Genomic DNA, 19,789 nt, shown 5'->3' with positions numbered 1-19,789 from the left:
CAACAGGTAAAATCCAGCAGCAGAAGAACAAGATTCCAGCAGACAGTTGCTGATTCAGCTTATGACTTGTAACTGAAGCATTTAACATGGAATAAAAGTTGTTAATGTCAGATTATGGTCATTAATTGGGAGGCTAACTGTCAGAATTTTGCCTATAAATAACACCCTCAAACCTCTGAATTGGTGTTACACAAATCTTGATATTATCACTTGAATTTTCGAGCTAAGAGAGTGCTTATTTTCGAGCAGTAGAAACCAGTAGCAAGAACAAGCAAATTCCAGACTTCTACCGAAACCTTATAGCAAATTATGGTAAGTGGGCTATGTATAAATATCTTGAAACCAGTTTGATAATTCATGTTTTAAGTATTTCTGATCTCTGATTTTTGATAATTCATGTTTTAAGTATTCCCGCAAATGGGCTGTTCTCCACGTCCATCTCGGACTTGGATATCAAATACATAAATGTCTCTTTATGGTAACCAGTTGCTGCTACATGAACTGGTAAAAGATTATGGTCATTTAGAATATATAGCAAATTAGGGTTTTTATTCACCATCATGATCGCAACTGTAGCAGTGTGTCGGTACGTTTCCAAACCAGGGCATCTTCAGGGATTATATCTAACAAATTTCTCAAGAAATGATCGATCATTTGATTTTCCCGTCTGCACAGCCGCATGAAGAAGCGTCTCCGAGTAAATATTAAGAATGACTGTGATCTGGTTTCTAACTGAAATAGTGAGTGCTTTCGTCTTCATGTTGAATATGTTCTCCAACCCCGGCCCAACCAAAGTTCCTGGAACTGTTCAATCCCACCACAGCATCAAGTAATTTCATCCCTTTATAAGCTTGTCTTTTCTTCTCCAAAACTTTCTCATAGATTCTCCGTCGTGATCAGAATCCGGCGAGGGAGGCGGAGTTTGCCATCAATGAAACCCGGCAAAACTTGGCCCAAAGTTCCTGAACTGTTCAATCCCACCACAGCATCAAGTAATTTCATCCCTTTATAAGCTTGTCTTTTCTTCTCCAAAACTTTCTCATAGATTCTCCGTCATGATCAGAATCCGACGGGGGAGGCGGAGTTTTGCCATCAATGAAACCCGGCAAAACTTGGCTTTCTAACATCAAATCATCTGTTCTTTCCATAACTTTTAACCTTCGATGCTCCTTAGTCTCACCGTTACGACGTTCGTGACATTAACAGTTGACGGCCGTGGATATTTCTCTAACGTTGAGGAAGCCATTGAACAATGTGCTCCGTCTATGCTATACCAGGTGTGTTATATCTCTTTATGATTTTAAACAAGCCTCCCGATATTATATTTGAATTCAAAACATCAATTAAAAAATCATAATGTAACATAGACGACCCCTAAACCTTGTGATGCCCATTTATTGGTGACACGTTGGATTAACTAATGAATCATCCCAAATTAGAGCTTTTGTCATTAAAAATATATATTATTGGAGACTGTCACACGCATCAATTTTATGAAATAGATATTTGACTCTATCCACGAAAAAATTTTATTTTTATAAAATATTAATTTTTGCTCTAGGTATAGATTCGAGTGCGAGGGGTTTTAGAGCAGAAATTTTTTAAAAAAATAAAGCTTCCATGTTTTAGGTCTTTTTCAAATATTCAGTAATTATCAATTTCCATACTTTTGATATGCATATTGTCATTTTATATTATAGATACTTTTTAGTGAATTAATTATTTTTTTTGTTGTCATACATTAAAAAAAAAAAAGGAATGCAGACAAGCCTGATTGAATTTAATTCGAAGGATATCTTATTTTATTTATAATAAAGAATTATTTTTTCTCAAAACTCTTTTTTCCTGAGAAAAAAATTTCTTATTAACAGTTCCATTTGTGTATAAAAAAATAGGCAATAACTTATATGAAACGGTCTCACGGGTCGTATTTTGTGAGACAAATCTCTTATTTAAGTCATCCAAGAAAAAGTATTAATTTTTATGATAAGAGTATTACTTTTTATTGTGAATATCGTTAGGGTTGACTCGTCTCACAGATAAAGATTCGTGAGACCATCTCACAAAAGACCTACTCAATAAAATATGAGCAACGCAATTTGCTCATATTTCAACACACGGTTTTACCTAGTAAATTATTTCTATATCTACATGATGCTGGTGGTCGAGAAGATTTCGAGTTGGTTTATTCTTTATGTAAGTTGGATTGACAATATTGGATCGACAACATTGGCCCTGCCCAGCCCGTCTCGCCACCTAAAAAGGTGTTTCTGCTTCCGACTTACGATGAAAACTTGATCGTCCAAGAGTTGTCGGAAAATTTATTGCAAAAAACCGACACAAAATCTGGTTCGCCGTTTACCTCGGGAAGAAAATGTAGAATAATAAATGAAAATGATACCTATACCAATTTTATTATAAAAATTGAGTTTTTTGTTCTTAAAAATTATATATGATTTGATTTGTTATATAAGCAGTAAAACTCGGACTCGCCATAATAAAGCATAAGTTGTAGACTATAATGCAAGAAAACTCGAATTGATTTTACAACATCAAATCCCATCCCGAAGAAGTAAAAGAGAGACAAAAAATCAGGCACTCGCCTCACCCTCTTCATTTTCCTCTTTGCACAGCACCAATTGCGTCTGCACTCTTTTGATCCCCCCCGCGGCTGGGTTGGGGGAGGAACACGGCGAGGATTGGCCGGCGGCCGTCATTAGCGACAGGCATCCCTCGCTCCATGACCGCCTGATGGGATACGAAACGACGCTGTTACGGGACGAATGCTTGCAGCTCCCGCGAGACTCGTGTAGAGCGCAGCCGCAGTTCTTGTGATACGGCCGCCGTTTGATGCCCATGTCTCCGCTGGAGATGCAGCCCTCGAACATGCCCCGGAGAAGCCCGTCTCCGCCGGCTGCCCCCGTCGCCATGCGATACTTCCTGGCTGCCTGCCTGCCTATCCTATTGGGAAAAATGATTTTCTGTTGGGTATTCTTTTGCATTTGTTGGTGAGAATCGATGGGCGTAGGTTAATTGAAGAAAAAGGGGGAGTGTTTGCGTGAGCGACATTTGTGGGCAGCATTGTTGCATGAACCAGCACGTGGTCTTTTGGCCAACCCCTTTGAGCAAATTTTAACATAGATATTTTGGAGCACATAAACAAAAGATAATAATAAGTAGACTATATATATCTTGTGAGACGGTCTCACGAATTTTTATCTGTGAGACGAGTCAACCCTACCGATATTCACAATAAAAGTAATATTCTTAGCATAAAAAATAAATAACTAATTAATCGACGCATGCGTTGTGTGCTTGTTCATTATTTTTATAATTTTTTATTTATATTTAAATGAGGATCAAAATTTAATTATAAGAAATAGTGAGAGACTACAATGTAATTTTGATATATGTATAAAAATATAAAAAGAAAAAAAAGACCAAAATAGGAATTGAACCTACAACTTGATGCTTATGAAACAAAATCTCTATCCGCTAAACTAAATGTGACTTATATTATAGTTTTAAAACTTTAGTAATATATATAATTATTAAAACAGATCATGATACCAAAAGTTAGTTACTTCAAATATCTCATATTAATAATATAGTACATATGACTTGATTTTATAATAAAATATACTGTTTATCTATTTGATTTATGTATTTTCTTAAAGGAAGTTTGTTATAACATTCATCGCTAGACAGACGACACCAATCAGAAGAACGTGGGATCTAAGGTTGCTGGTCGCAATTGGTTTCGAGTGGATTTGATTTAAAATTTTGTCAAATAGTCTAGCGTGGTAAATGTGAAATCCCCTTGGGCTAGATTTCCACTCGTATGGCTTGTCCTTGTGTTCAGTCCTCCATTGTATAAAAAAAATTAAAAAAAAAATGTTTCTCTAAAAAGATCATTGAACTCATAAGAAACCGTCTCAGGAATGAATTTCATGACATAAATTTTTGACATCACCTCATCATGAAAAATTATTATTATAGACCAAGTCAACACGTCTCACAAATATAAATACATTGAACCGTCTTACATGAGATCTACAAAAAAAAGACTTAACATTACAATGAAGAAACGAATTTTCGACCCGACTTCACCTATGAAAAAATATTATTTTTCATTGTAAATATGAACCGAATCGACCCATCTCACGAATATAAATTTGTGAAACCGTCTCACATGAGATCTACCCAAAAAAATAAACTCATAATTACAACGAAAATGTGTAGTATCTTGTGTTGTCTAAGTATATTTTTTGTTTCGATTTCAAATTTACTCTCCGACGTAGTCATTTCAAATTCATACATTCCAAATCCTTTTTTTAAAATCCTCCACAAATTTAAATATGTTCATCCACACACAACCTAAGGCTGCTTGGATTGAAACCATTTATTTATTAATTCATGTAAATATAATGATAATTGCAATATATTTGAAATATATATATATAAGATAATGTCATTTCAAATCTCTCCAGATCCAATCAAAAAAATCCTTATGTCCAAACAAAACAAAAGGTATTTGCATATTTTAGTATTTTTTTATTTTAAGTTTCTAGTTTTTTTTAAAAAAAAAAAAAAAAGCACAAGAAAATCTACATATAAAGTATCAATACAGATGTGGTCTTTTTTATTTAGTCTTTATTTATAATTGAGGTAAAACCCATCTCACAAGTTATCAAGTTTGAAAAGATTGAAAAGCTTCCGGTCATCCAATTTATTGACAACGAAGTATCACCTCATTCAAGTCTCTCTAAAAAGCCTTCATTCGTACATGAAATGATGAAAGAAATCAATGCATGACAATAAATAAATAATAAATACAATTTTTTAATTAAAAAAAAAAATAAAGAGAGAAATATGATCCAAACTCAAATCTCCTGCACAACAATTTAAGTAGCGCAAGAAACAGGGAGATATAGTTCAAACTCGAGTCGCTAAACGTATATATTCGAGCTTGTATCATATATTATTCTCTTTGAAAACTCGAAAAAGGTACTCGAGCAGCTCAAGCCAAAATCTCGACTCAAGATCCAACGAATGCCTTACTCTATAGATAGAGATAAGAGGGAAACGAACAGACACTAAAAGCCACATTATACAAATCCATAAAACAAACATCGCACAAAAGGTCTCATTTTGCCTTATATGGAATAAAATCCTGTCATCAATGCAAATTTTAGTAAGCTAGCTAGCAAATACACCGAAAACAAGAAAATACGAACAAAATTGTAAAGCATTTGCATCTGATTCGATCCATGGTATATGACCCAAGATGAGTTTAGTCCAGCTTCACGGAAGAAAACAAGTAATGCACAAACCAGAATGATGAAAGAAGGCCAACCGTGCCCAGTAGCGAGCATAATGGCTAGGACCATGAAGAGTGAATAACCCAAGTAAAGGGTTGCAGAGACAGGACCATTCAAGCTCTTAAGATCAAATATCAGGTAGTTGATAGAGTACAAGAAAATGTATAGCGCGACAGAACCGGAAGCAAAGAAAGATTTCCACCACCATTTCCAATCTTCCACACAAAGATGCATGTAAGTGAGAACAAGGGATACTTCAGCACAGACTACCACCAAAAGCATAAGAACTATGAGGAGAAATCCAAAAACATAGTACACGCGACCCATCCAGATGCTTGACATGATGAAGAAAAGCTCGATGAAAGTGTTCCAAAAAGGAAGGGTTCCAGCCCCAAGAACCAAAAGCCAAGATGGGTACTTCTGAGGAGGGATTTCGCGGGGAATTTGGTTAGTTCGAACAGGATATTCAAAATGAGGCGCCTTTGCACCATAGTAACCACCAACGAGGGTGAGCGGAACCGAGATACAGAACCACAGCAAAATAAGTACGACAAACAATGAAAATGGAATTGCTCCTGTGCTGTGACTACCCCATAATAGGAAATTCAAAGTTGTAAGAATGAGGAAGGATATACCAGGGAAGAAACAAGCAACCTTCCACGAGACTGAAACCCATCCCGTTTTATTTCCATTGAAGATAGTTGTCCACATCCGAACTGCAACATATCCAGCAGCGATTCCAAGAATCATGTAGAAAAACAGCATACCAGTTATCAGTGTACCACGGGATGCTGGGGACATAAATCCAAGGGCAGAAAACAAGATCGTCACAACAGCCATTCCAATAATCTGAACTCCATCTCCAACCATCACGCACAAAAGGGACGGATTAGTAGGCACACGAAAAACATCACCCACAATGAGTTTCCATCCAGACAACTCCTCGTTCATCTGGGCTTGAGCTTCCTTGTCGAGCTCCTCGTACCGAGTAAGATCTCGCCTAACAGTCCTCAAAAATATTACAAGAACAATTCCGGCCAAGAAAGTGACTACCATGAGGGAGTTCAGAATCGAGAACCAATGAACTTCGCTCCTTCCATTTTCAAATACGCATCCCATCTTGACGGCCACTTGATGTCCCTCTCAACAAATGACACCTCATATGTAAAAACCAGTGGCTCGTTCTCTTTAATAGCCATGGCAGGTGCACTCCCATCACATTTAATTGATGCTGGGTACTTGTCATACACGTCCAATTTCTTCACAAAGTCAGCATTGTGCCTGAAACTACAAGGCTCCACCTCAAAACCAACAACCATGTACCCAGGTGCTTCGGAACCTGAGTTTCCACCAGTAGGTATCATCTCAGCCGCATCCCCAGTACCCATAACATGAGCCACATTGGGCTCCTCGTATTTATGTACAAGGACTGTAAATTTCAAGTGATTAAACAAAAAGTAGCCATCCAGCGTCTTAGCACCAACTAGGTAACCAGTCCACCTCAACGTAATTCCATCCTTCTGAACATACCGAATAGCAGGCAAGTTATCAAGAATCACATTGACCTGATACATCTCATCAATCCTCTTTTTCAGAAGTTTTGTTTCCTCGGACGACAAAGGCTTAGTATGGCACAGGAAAATCTCGGTCTGATTCGTGTACATCTTAAACCTATATGGAGAATTCTCAATCCTATCTCCCATAAGCAGCTCACCAAGATTCTCCGCACTGTCCTTGATCTCTTCTGGCTGACAAAACGGTAAACTGTAGTAGCTAAAGGGCATCTCAGTCTCTATTGAAGTCAAAGAATTGACCTTCATATTCAACGCATCCCCCACTGCATATTGTGAGGATAACTACCAGGGAGGTAAAACCCGTGCCCTAGGTGAACGAACGCCATGGAAACAAGCAAGACCCAGATCTTGAAATTGGTAATACATTCCATCTTTTACGTCTTATTGTCAGATCTGGATAGCCCAGATCGGGAAATCAAGAAAAATGCAAAGAAAACCAGTTCCCGCACAGGATAACAGTATTATCGAGATCTGGAATGCAAACCACAAGACTTCAAGGAGTCGGTTTCTATAAATTTATTCGAAATAACGCACACCGTAAAACAAGAAAACCAAATGAAGGCGAGATTGAAACGATTCTCAACGAAGGTGAATATACAGTAAGCGTCAAGATTCAAGAGATCTTACCAAATCACGGAGTAAATTGAGGATCAAAAGGCACCGCGAAACTGGAAAACTAGCAGCCTCAGAGAAATTGCAAGGGGCTGAAACTCCTAGAGAGAACGGACGAAAGAAAGCAAGACGAAGGTATTTATTCATAAATAGTCGAAAGTCGAGATAAAGTCTACTCGAGACCACATGCTCAAGTAATCGAATATTTCAAAAAAACATTAAATTGTTGAAAAATGTTAAATTAGATTAATATATCTTTTGACGGAAAAACTTGTATGAGAGGGTATCATGATTCGTATTTTGTGAGACGAATCTCTTATTTAGGTCATCTATGAAAAAATATTACTTTTTTATGCTAAAAGTATTACTTTTATTGTAAATATCGGTAGGGTTGACCCGTTTCACATATAAAGATTCCTGAGACCGTTTCACAATAGACTTACTCATCTTTTAAATACATAATCTAAAAATGTCAAATAGGGTGCCATATAAATATTTTGTATGTATACTATGTAAGTGTAAGTCTCTTTATTTGTGAGTCGGGTCAATAATGGTCATATTTATAATAAATAATAATAATTTGGACATAAAAAATAATATTTTTCATATGTAATTCAAATAGAATATATGTATTACAAAAATCACATGTGAGACCATCTCACATAAATTTTTATATAATTATACAAAAACTTTCTAAAACATGAATTATTGTATCTTTTATTTGTCACCAAAGTATGCCCAAAACACACCACTTGCCCACACAACTTAATTTGGTACATTTATGTTGTGTAAAAATTATTTTTAAGAAAAAACACCTTACTTCAATTAAGTGCATTTTGAGTTTGTCAGGTTCAAACTATTACATTTTATTGTCAATTGTGTCATGTATATTTAGAATATTTTATTATTTTCTTTATATTATTTAATGTTTGGCTCAATTTATACATTTTGATTTATCAACCTATATTATATAATACATTTTGAACAAAGAGAGGTGGAATTGATCGACTTTGAGTATTTGAACCCATGACCTCTTCCATATATTTTCCCCTCTCATTTATTTAATTTTATTGAATATTTTATGTTTTACTGATTTGGAGGTGGGGGCTTTAAGTAGGGCGGTTAATTTAGGTTGAGTCCGTCGAATTTTGCATGTCCAACCTCGCCAAATAATTTATGCGAGTTAGGTTAAAATTTTATCAATCCATTTAAAGGCAGTCTAAACAGGTCAGCTCTCGAAGGTCGCGGGACTGGACGGGTTGATTAGCGAGAGCCAGTTGATCGACATGTTGAGAAGAAAAAAAAAACCATATATATGTGTGTATGTATTTGTCTAGTGAAAGTTGTCAACTTTTTGAGTTAATTATTTTGACTTACATATAGAACTGTGAAATCAAAAATTAAAAAATTTATTAAGATTTTTTTAGAAATTTTTGTTTATGAAATTACCAAATTCAATTATTTATATAGATTTTTCTTTAAAAAAAAAAAATTGGTTAGTCCGTGGGATGGTCTATCTAACCCACAACCTAACCTTGAGTTCATTTGACGAATCGCCCTGGTATGTCAGAAGACAAATTTTCGGAAATGATATATTCTATTTTTGTTTGTTTAAATCCAAAAAAAATTTGGATGTGATATGCTCGAGGTTGATTTATTCGATTGGTAGGCCAAACAGATGCACACATCTTGAAAACCTACCGGATACATGACATACCGTGGTGGGGTCAGGAATACGAGTCTAATCAGTTTAAAATTTTAAACTCTTAAATTATTTAATATTTTAAATTGATCTATCCGGATTTTTTAAAAAAATTAAGACCAGACTGAATGGCAAGGACTGTGGCTACGCCACTGATTACAAGACCTGAATTTCATCAACAATATTGTGAGTTCTAGGTCTAAACGTTGTATGAATATACATGTTATTTCGTATTAATCGAAATCGAAAGGGATGATTGACAAAAAGAATTTGTATTTCCGCTGTGTTTTGAGTCCGATTTTTCGGAACGCCGACACATTATTAATAACCATCTTTGTTTTGTATAATGGAGTCTTGTGATGACGGGGTTGATTTTTAACGATGTAAAACAAATTGAATAATGATATAAAGTGATTTTGTTTCTTGAATGTGTATATTGTTCAGCATGTAACCACATGGATGGAATCAAAATCTGAAGTTAAAATGAAAAAAATTCATGAAACTATTAATTAATTGTACATATATTTTAAGATATGATGCATTTTTAAGTCCTAGGCTGTTGCATTAATTACCTGCAGCTTTGTCTCCCTTTGAAATATACTTTCTCAATATCAGCTGCGGTTGGCTTCCCCCCCTTTCTCCATGGCGCCTCCTCCTTTCTCTTCCCATACAACAACAATAAAGCCCTCCAAATACAATGCTCCTAAAACACTACTATACATATGATTAAATGTAATTATAGATACACAGGGACGGAGTCATCCCAAAGGACCCGTGGTCGATTTTTTCGAATATGTGTTTATTTAGTTTAGTTTTTTTATATGTATAATAACAGTTATTTGAATCAGCCGATACTAAAAAAATTGTTAAGCACAATTTTCTGGTTTTTTAATATATATATATATATATATATATATATATATATATATATATATATATATATAATATATTATAAAAACCAGAAAATTGTGCTTAACAATATTTTTTTAGTATCGGCTGATTCAAATAACTGTTATTATACATATAAAAAACTAAACTAAATAAACACATATTCGAAAAAATCGACCACGGGTCCTTTGGGATGACTCCGTCCCTGTGTATCTATAATTACATTTAATCATATGTATAGTAGTGTTTTAGGAGCATTGTATTTGGAGGGCTTTATTGTGTGTGTATGGGAAGAGAAAGGAGGAGGCGCCATGGAGAAAGGGGGGAAGCCAACCGCAGCTGATATTGAGAAAGTATATTTTCAAAGGGAGACAAAGCTGCAGGTAATTAATGCAACAGCCTAGGACTTAAAAATGCATCATATCTTAAAATATATGTACAATTAATTAATAGTTTCATGAATTTTTTCATTTTAACTTCAGATTTTGATTCCATCCATGTGGTTACATGCTGAACAATATACACATTCAAGAAACAAAATCACTTTATATCATTATTCAATTTGTTTTACATCGTTAAAAATCAACCCCGTCATCACAAGACTCCATTATACAAAACAAAGATGGTTATTAAATAATGTGTCGGCGTTCCGAAAAATCGGACTCAAAACACAGCGGAAATACAAATTCTTTTTGTCAATCATCCCTTTCGATTTCGATTAATACGAAATAACATGCATATTCATACAACGTTTAGACCTAGAACTCACAATATTGTTGATGAAATTCAGGTCTTGTAATCAGTGGCGTAGCCACAGTCCTTGCCATTCAGTCTGGTCTTAATTTTTTTAAAAATCCGGATAGATCAATTTTAAAATATTAAATAATTTAAGAGTTTAAAAATTTTAAACTGATTAGACTCGTATTCCTGACCCCACCACGGTATGTCAGTATCCGGCTAGGTTTTCAAGATGTGTGCATCTGTTTGGCCTACCAATCGAATAAATCAACCTCGAGCATATCACATCCAAATTTTTTTGGATTTAAACAAAACAAAAATAGAATATCATTTCCGAAAATTTGTCTTCTGACATACCAGGGCGATTCGTCAAATGAACTCAAGGTTAGGTTGTGGGTTAGATAGACCATCCCACGGACTAACCAATTTTTTTTTTTTAAAGAAAAATCTATATAAATAATTGAATTTGGTAATTTCATAAACAAAAATTTCTAAAAAAATCTTAATAAATTTTTTAATTTTTGATTTCACAGTTCTATATGTAAGTCAAAATAATTAACTCAAAAAGTTGACAACTTTCACTAGACAAATACATACACACATATATGGTTTTTTTTTTTCTTCTCAACATGTCGATCAACTGGCTCTCGCTAATCAACCCGTCCAGTCCCGCGACCTTCGAGAGCTGACCTGTTTAGACTGCCTTTAAATGGATTGATAAAATTTTAACCTAACTCGCATAAATTATTTGGCGAGGTTGGACATGCAAAATTCGACGGACTCAACCTAAATTAACCGCCCTACTTAAAGCCCCCACCTCCAAATCAGTAAAACATAAAATATTCAATAAAATTAAATAAATGAGAGGGGAAAATATATGGAAGAGGTCATGGGTTCAAATACTCAAAGTCGATCAATTCCACCTCTCTTTGTTCAAAATGTATATATATAATATAGGTTGATAAATCAAAATGTATAAATTGAGCCAAACTATTAAATAATATAAAGAAAATAATAAAATATTCTAAATATATCATGACACAATTGACAATAAAAATGTAATAGTTTGAACCTGACAAACTCAAATGCACTTAATGAAGTAAGGTGTTTTTTCTTAAAAATAATTTTTACACAACATAAATGTACCAAATTAAGTTGTGTGTGGGCAAGTGTGTGTTTTGGGCATACTTTGGTGACAAATAAAAGATACAATAATTCATGTTTTAGAAAGTTTTTGTATAATTATATAAAAATTTATGTGAGACTGGTCTCACATGTGATTTTTGTAATACATATATTCTATTTGAATTACATATGAAAAATATTATTTTTTATGTCCAAATTATTATTATTTATTATAAATATGACCATTATTGACCCGACTCACAAATAAAGAGACTTACACTTACATAGTATACATACAAAAATATGTATATGGCACCCTATTTGACATTTTTAGATTATGTATTTAAAAGATGAGTACGTCTATTGTGAAACGGTCTCAGGAATCTTTATATGTGAAACGGGTCAACCCTACCGATATTTACAATAAAAAGTAATACTTTTAGCATAAAAAGTAATATTTTTTCATAGATGACCTAAATAAGAGATTCGTCTCACAAAATACGAATCATGATACCCTCTCATACAAGTTTTTCCGTCAAAAGATATATTAATCTAATTTAACATTTTTCAACAATTTAATGTTTTTTGAATATTCGATTACTTGAGCATGTGGTCTCGAGGTAGACTTTTATCTCGACTTTCGGACTATTTATGAATAAATACCTTCGTCTTGCTTTCTTTCGTCCGTTCTCTCTAGGAGTTTCAGCCCCTTGCAATTTCTCTGAGGCTGCTAGTTTTCCAGTTTCGCGGTGCCTTTTGATCCTCAATTTACTCCGTGATTTGGTAAGATCTCTTGAATCTTGACGCTTACTTGTATATTCACCTTCCGTTGAGAATCGTTTCAATCTCGCCTTCATTTGGTTTTCTTGTTTTACGGTGTGCGTTATTTCGAATAAATTTATAGAAACCGACTCCTTGAAGTCTTGTGGTTTGCATTCCAGATCTCGATAATACTGTTATCCGGTGCGGGAACTGGTTTTCTTTGCATTTTCTTGATTTCCCGATCTGGGCTATCCAGATCTGACAATAAGACGTAAAAGATGGAATGTATTACCAATTTCAAGATCTGGGTCTTGCTTGTTTCCATGGCGTTCGTTCAACTAGGGCACGGGTTTTACCTCCCTGGTAGTTATCCTCACAAATATGCAGTGGGGGAATGCGTTGAATATGAAGGTCAATTCTTTGACTTCAATAGAGACTGAGATGCCCTTTAGCTACTACAGTTTACCGTTTTGTCAGCCAGAAGAGATCAAGGACAGTGCGGAGAATCTTGGTGAGCTGCTTATGGGAGATAGGATTGAGAATTCTCCATATAGGTTTAAGATGTACACGAATCAGACCGAGATTTTCCTGTGCCATACTAAGCCTTTGTCGTCCGAGGAAACAAAACTTCTGAAAAAGAGGATTGATGAGATGTATCAGGTCAATGTGATTCTTGATAACTTGCCTGCTATTCGGTATGTTCAGAAGGATGGAATTACGTTGAGGTGGACTGGTTACCTAGTTGGTGCTAAGACGCTGGATGGCTACTTTTTGTTTAATCACTTGAAATTTACAGTCCTTGTACATAAATACGAGGAGCCCAATGTGGCTCATGTTATGGGTACTGGGGATGCGGCTGAGATGATACCTACTGGTGGAAACTCAGGTTCCGAAGCACCTGGGTACATGGTTGTTGGTTTTGAGGTGGAGCCTTGTAGTTTCAGGCACAATGCTGACTTTGTGAAGAAATTGGACGTGTATGACAAGTACCCAGCATCAATTAAATGTGATGGGAGTGCACCTGCCATGGCTATTAAAGAGAACGAGCCACTGGTTTTTACATATGAGGTGTCATTTGTTGAGAGGGACATCAAGTGGCCGTCAAGATGGGATGCGTATTTGAAAATGGAAGGAGCGAAAGTTCATTGGTTCTCGATTCTGAACTCCCTCATGGTAGTCACTTTCTTGGCCGGAATTGTTCTTGTAATATTTTTGAGGACTGTTAGGCGAGATCTTACTCGGTACGAGGAGCTCGACAAGGAAGCTCAAGCCCAGATGAACGAGGAGTTGTCTGGATGGAAACTCATTGTGGGTGATGTTTTTCGTGTGCCTACTAATCCGTCCCTTTTGTGCGTGATGGTTGGAGATGGAGTTCAGATTATTGGAATGGCTGTTGTGACGATCTTGTTTTCTGCCCTTGGATTTATGTCCCCAGCATCCCGTGGTACACTGATAACTGGTATGCTGTTTTTTCTACATGATTCTTGGAATCGCTGCTGGATATGTTGCAGTTCGGATGTGGACAACTATCTTCAATGGAAATAAAACGGGATGGGTTTCAGTCTCGTGGAAGGTTGCTTGTTTCTTCCCTGGTATATCCTTCCTCATTCTTACAACTTTGAATTTCCTATTATGGGGTAGTCACAGCACAGGAGCAATTCCATTTTCATTGTTGTCGTACTTATTTTGCTGTGGTTCTGTATCTCGGTTCCGCTCACCCTCGTTGGTGGTTACTATGGTGCAAAGGCGCCTCATTTTGAATATCCTGTTCGAACTAACCAAATTCCCCGCGAAATCCCTCCTCAGAAGTACCCATCTTGGCTTTTGGTTCTTGGGGCTGGAACCCTTCCTTTTGGAACACTTTTCATCGAGCTTTTCTTCATCATGTCAAGCATCTGGATGGGTCGCGTGTACTATGTTTTTGGATTTCTCCTCATAGTTCTTATGCTTTTGGTGGTAGTCTGTGCTGAAGTATCCCTTGTTCTCACTTACATGCATCTTTGTGTGGAAGATTGGAAATGGTGGTGGAAATCTTTCTTTGCTTCCGGTTCTGTCGCGCTATACATTTTCTTGTACTCTATCAACTACCTGATATTTGATCTTAAGAGCTGAATGGTCCTGTCTCTGCAACCCTTTACTTGGGTTATTCACTCTTCATGGTCCTAGCCATTATGCTCGCTACTGGCACGGTTGGCCTTCTTTCATCATTCTGGTTTGTGCATTACTTGTTTTCTTCCGTGAAGCTGGACTAAACTCATCTTGGGTCATATACCATGGATCGAATCAGATGCAAATGCTTTACAAATTTTGTTCGTATTTTCTTGTTTTCGGTGTATTTGCTAGCTAGCTTACTAAAATTTGCATTGATGACAGGATTTTATTCCATATAAGGCAAAATGAGACCTTTTGTGCGATGTTTGTTTTATGGATTTGTATAATGTGGCTTTTAGTGTCTGTTCGTTTCCCTCTTATCTCTATCTATAGAGTAAGGCATTCGTTGGATCTTGAGTCGAGATTTGGCTTGAGCTGCTCGAGTACCTTTTTCGAGTTTTCAAAGAGAATAATATATGATACAAGCTCGAATATATACGTTTAGCGACTCGAGTTTGAACTATATCTCCCTGTTTCTTGCGCTACTTAAATTGTTGTGCAGGAGATTTGAGTTTGGATCATATTTCTCTCTTTATTTTTTTTTTAATTAAAAAATTGTATTTATTTATTTATTTATTGTCATGCATTGATTTCTTTCATCATTTCATGTACGAATGAAGGCTTTTTAGAGAGACTTGAATGATGTGATACTTCGTTGTCAATAAATTGGATGACCGGAAGCTTTTCAATCTTTTCAAACTTGATAACTTGTGAGATGGGTTTTACCTCAATTATAAATAAAGACTAAATAAAAAAGACCACATCTGTATTGATACTTTATATGTAGATTTTCTTGTGCTTTTTTTTTTTTTTTAAAAAAAACTAGAAAACTTAAAATAAAAAAATACTAAAATATGCAAATACCTTTTGTTTTGTTTGGACATAAGGATTTTTTTGATTGGATCTGGAGAGATTTGAAATGACATTATCTTATATATATATATTTCAAATATATTGCAATTATCATTATATTTACATGAATTAATAAATAAATGGTTTCAATCCAAGCAGCCTTAGGTTGTGTGTGGATGAACATATTTAAATTTGTGGAGGATTTTAAAAAAAGGATTTGGAATGTATGAATTTGAAATGACTACGTCGGAGAGTAAATTTGAAATCGAAACAAAAAATATACTTAGACAACACAAGATACTACACATTTTTCGTTGTAATTATGAGTTTATTTTTTTGGGTAGATCTCATGTGAGACGGTTTCACAAATTTATATTCGTGAGATGGGTCGATTCGGTTCATATTTACAATGAAAAATAATATTTTTTCATAGGTGAAGTCGGGTCGAAAATTCGTTTCTTCATTGTAATGTTAAGTCTTTTTTTTTGTAGATCTCATGTAAAACGGTTCAATGTATTTATATTTGTGAGACGTGTTGACTTGGTCTATAATAATAATTTTTCATGATGAGGTGATGTCAAAAATTTATGTCATGAAATTCATTCCTGAGACGGTTTCTTATGAGTTCAATGATCTTTTTAGAGAAACATTTTTTTTTTAATTTTTTTATACAATGGAGGACTGAACACAAGGACAAGCCATACGAGTGGAAATCTAGCCCAAGGGGATTTCACATTTACCACGCTAGACTATTTGACAAAATTTTAAATCAAATCCACTCGAAACCAATTGCGACCAGCAACCTTAGATCCCACGTTCTTCTGATTGGTGTCGTCTGTCTAGCGATGAATGTTATAACAAACTTCCTTTAAGAAAATACATAAATCAAATAGATAAACAGTATATTTTATTATAAAAATCAAGTCATATGTACCATATTATTAATATGAGATCTTTAAAGTAACTAACTTTTGGTATCATGATCTGTTTTAATAATTATATATATTACTAAAGTTTTAAAACTATAATATAAGTTACATTTAGTTTAGCGGATAGAGATTTTGTTTCATAAGCATCAAGTTGTAGGTTCAATTCCTATTTTGGTCTTTTTTTTCTTTTTATATTTTTATACATATATCAAAATTACATTGTAGTCTTTCACTATTTCTTATAATTAAATTTTGATCCTCATTTAAATATAAATAAAAAATTATAAAAATAATGAACAAGCACACAACGCATGCGTCGATTAATTAGTTATTTATTTTTTATGCTAAGAATATTACTTTTTATTGTGAATATCGGTAGGGTTGACTCGTCTCACAGATAAAAATTCGTGAGACCGTCTCACAAGATATATAGTCTACTTATTATTATCTTTTGTTTATGTGCTCCAAAATATCTATGTTAAAATTTGCTCAAAGGGGTTGGCCAAAAGACCACGTGCTGGTTCATGCAACAATGCTGCCCACAAATGTCGCTCACGCAAACACTCCCCCTTTTTCTTCAATTAACCTACGCCCATCGATTCTCACCAACAAATGCAAAAGAATACCCAACAGAAAATCATTTTTCCCAATAGATAGGCAGGCAGGCAGCCAGGAAGTATCGCATGGCGACGGGGGCAGCCGGCGGAGACGGGCTTCTCCGGGGCATGTTCGAGGGCTGCATCTCCAGCGGAGACATGGGCATCAAACGGCGGCCGTATCACAAGAACTGCGGCTGCGCTCTACACGAGTCTCGCGGGAGCTGCAAGCATTCGTCCCGTAACAGCGTCGTTTCGTATCCCATCAGGCGGTCATGGAGCGAGGGATGCCTGTCGCTAATGACGGCCGCCGGCCAATCCTCGCCGTGTTCCTCCCCCAACCCAGCCGCGGGGGGGATCAAAGAGTGCAGACGCAATTGGTGCTGTGCAAAGAGGAAAATGAAGAGGGTGAGGCGAGTGCCTGATTTTTGTTCTCTCTTTTACTTCTTCGGGATGGGATTTGATGTTGTAAAATCAATTCGAGTTTTCTTGCATTATAGTCTACAACTTATGCTTTATTATGGCGAGTCCGAGTTTTACTGCTTATATAACAAATCAAATCATATATAATTTTTAAGAACAAAAAACTCAATTTTTATAATAAAATTGGTATAGGTATCATTTTCATTTATTATTCTACTTTTTCTTCCCGAGGTAAACGGCGAACCAGATTTTGTGTCGGTTTTTTGCAATAAATTTTCCGACAACTCTTGGACGATCAAGTTTTCATCGTAAGTCGGAAGCAGAAACACCTTTTTAGGTGGCGTGACGGGCTGGGCAGGGCCAATGTTGTCGATCCAATATTGTCAATCCAACTTACATAAAGAATAAACCAACTCGAAATCTTCTCGACCACCAGCATCATGTAGATATAGAAATAATTTACTAGGTAAAACCGTGTGTTGAAATATGAGCAAATTGCGTTGCTCATGTTTTATTGAGTAGGTCTTTTGTGAGATGGTCTCACGAATCTTTATCTGTGAGACGAGTCAACCCTAACGATATTCACAATAAAAAGTAATACTCTTATCATAAAAATTAATACTTTTTCTTGGATGACTTAAATAAGAGATTTGTCTCACAAAATACGACCCGTGAGACCGTTTCATATAAGTTATTGCCTGTTAATAAGAATATTTTTCTCAGGAAAAAAGAGTTTTGAGAAAAAAAAATTCTTTATTATAAATAAAAATAAGATATCCTTCGAATTAAATTCAATCAGGCTTGTCTGCATTCCTTTTTTTTTTTTAATGTATGACAACAAAAAAATAATTAATTCACTAAAAAGTATCTATAATATAAAATGACAATATGCATATCAAAAGTATGGAAATTGATAATTACTGAATATTTGAAAAAGACCTAAAACATGGAAGCTTTATTTTTTAAAAAAATTTCTGCTCTAAAACCCCTCGCACTCGAATCTATACCTAGAGCAAAAATTAATATTTTATAAAAATAAAATTTTTCGTGGATAGAGTCAAATATCTATTTCATAAAATTGATGCGTGTGACAGTCTCCAATAATATATATTTTTAATGACAAAAGCTCTAATTTGGGATGATTCATTAGTTAATCTAACGTGTCACCAATAAATGGGCATCACAAGGTTTAGGGGTCGTCTATGTTACATTATGATTTTTAATTGATGTTTTGAATTCAAATAATAATATCGGGAGGCTTGTTTAAAATCATAAAGAGATATAACACACCTACCTGGTATAGCATAGACGGAGCACATTGTTCAATGGCTTCCTCAACGTTAGAGAAATATCCACGGCCGTCAACTGTTAATGTCACGAACGTCGTAACGGTGAGACTAAGGAGCATCAAAGGTTAAAAGTTATGGAAAGAACAGATGATTTGATGTTAGAAAGCCAAGTTTTGCCGGGTTTCATTGATGGCAAAACTCCGCCTCCCCCGTCGGATTCTGATCATGACGGAGAATCTATGAGAAAGTTTTGGAGAAGAAAAGACAAGCTTATAAAGGGATGAAATTACTTGATGCTGTGGTGGGATTGAACAGTTCAGGAACTTTGGGCCAAGTTTTGCCGGGTTTCATTGATGGCAAAACTCCGCCTCCCTCGCCGGATTCTGATCACGACGGAGAATCTATGAGAAAGTTTTGGAGAAGAAAAGACAAGCTTATAAAGGGATGAAATTACTTGATGCTGTGGTGGGATTGAACAGTTCCAGGAACTTTGGTTGGGCCGGGGTTGGAAAACATATTCAACATGAAGACGAAAGCACTCACTATTTCAGTTAGAAACCAGATCACAGTCATTCTTAATATTTACTCGGAGACGCTTCTTCATGCGGCTGTGCAGACGGGAAAATCAAATGATCGATCATTTCTTGAGAAATTTGTTAGATATAATCCCTGAAGATGCCCTGGTTTGGAAACGTACTGACACACTGCTACAGTTGCGATCATGCTGGTGAATAAAAACCCTAATTTGCTATATATTCTAAATGACCATAATCTTTTACCAGTTCATGTAGCAGCAACTGGTTACCATAAAGAGACATTTATGTATT

The 19,789-nt window shown here is 35.5% G+C and overlaps 2 pseudogenes; one reads left to right on the top strand and one right to left on the bottom strand.

The window, feature by feature from the left end:
* Positions 1–5,082: 5,082 nt before the first annotated feature.
* On the bottom strand, positions 5,083–7,681 carry LOC142535153 (transmembrane 9 superfamily member 11-like; annotated as a pseudogene).
* Positions 7,682–12,947: 5,266 nt separating this feature from the next.
* Positions 12,948–15,224, top strand: LOC142535152 (transmembrane 9 superfamily member 11-like; annotated as a pseudogene).
* The last annotated feature ends 4,565 nt before the right edge of the window (positions 15,225–19,789 follow it).

The sequence above is a fragment of the Primulina tabacum genome, unplaced genomic scaffold (assembly GCF_025594145.1).
Source record: "Primulina tabacum isolate GXHZ01 unplaced genomic scaffold, ASM2559414v2 Contig817, whole genome shotgun sequence".
NCBI lineage: Eukaryota > Viridiplantae > Streptophyta > Magnoliopsida > Lamiales > Gesneriaceae > Primulina > Primulina tabacum.
This window is presented reverse-complemented; position numbering and strand designations above follow the sequence as displayed.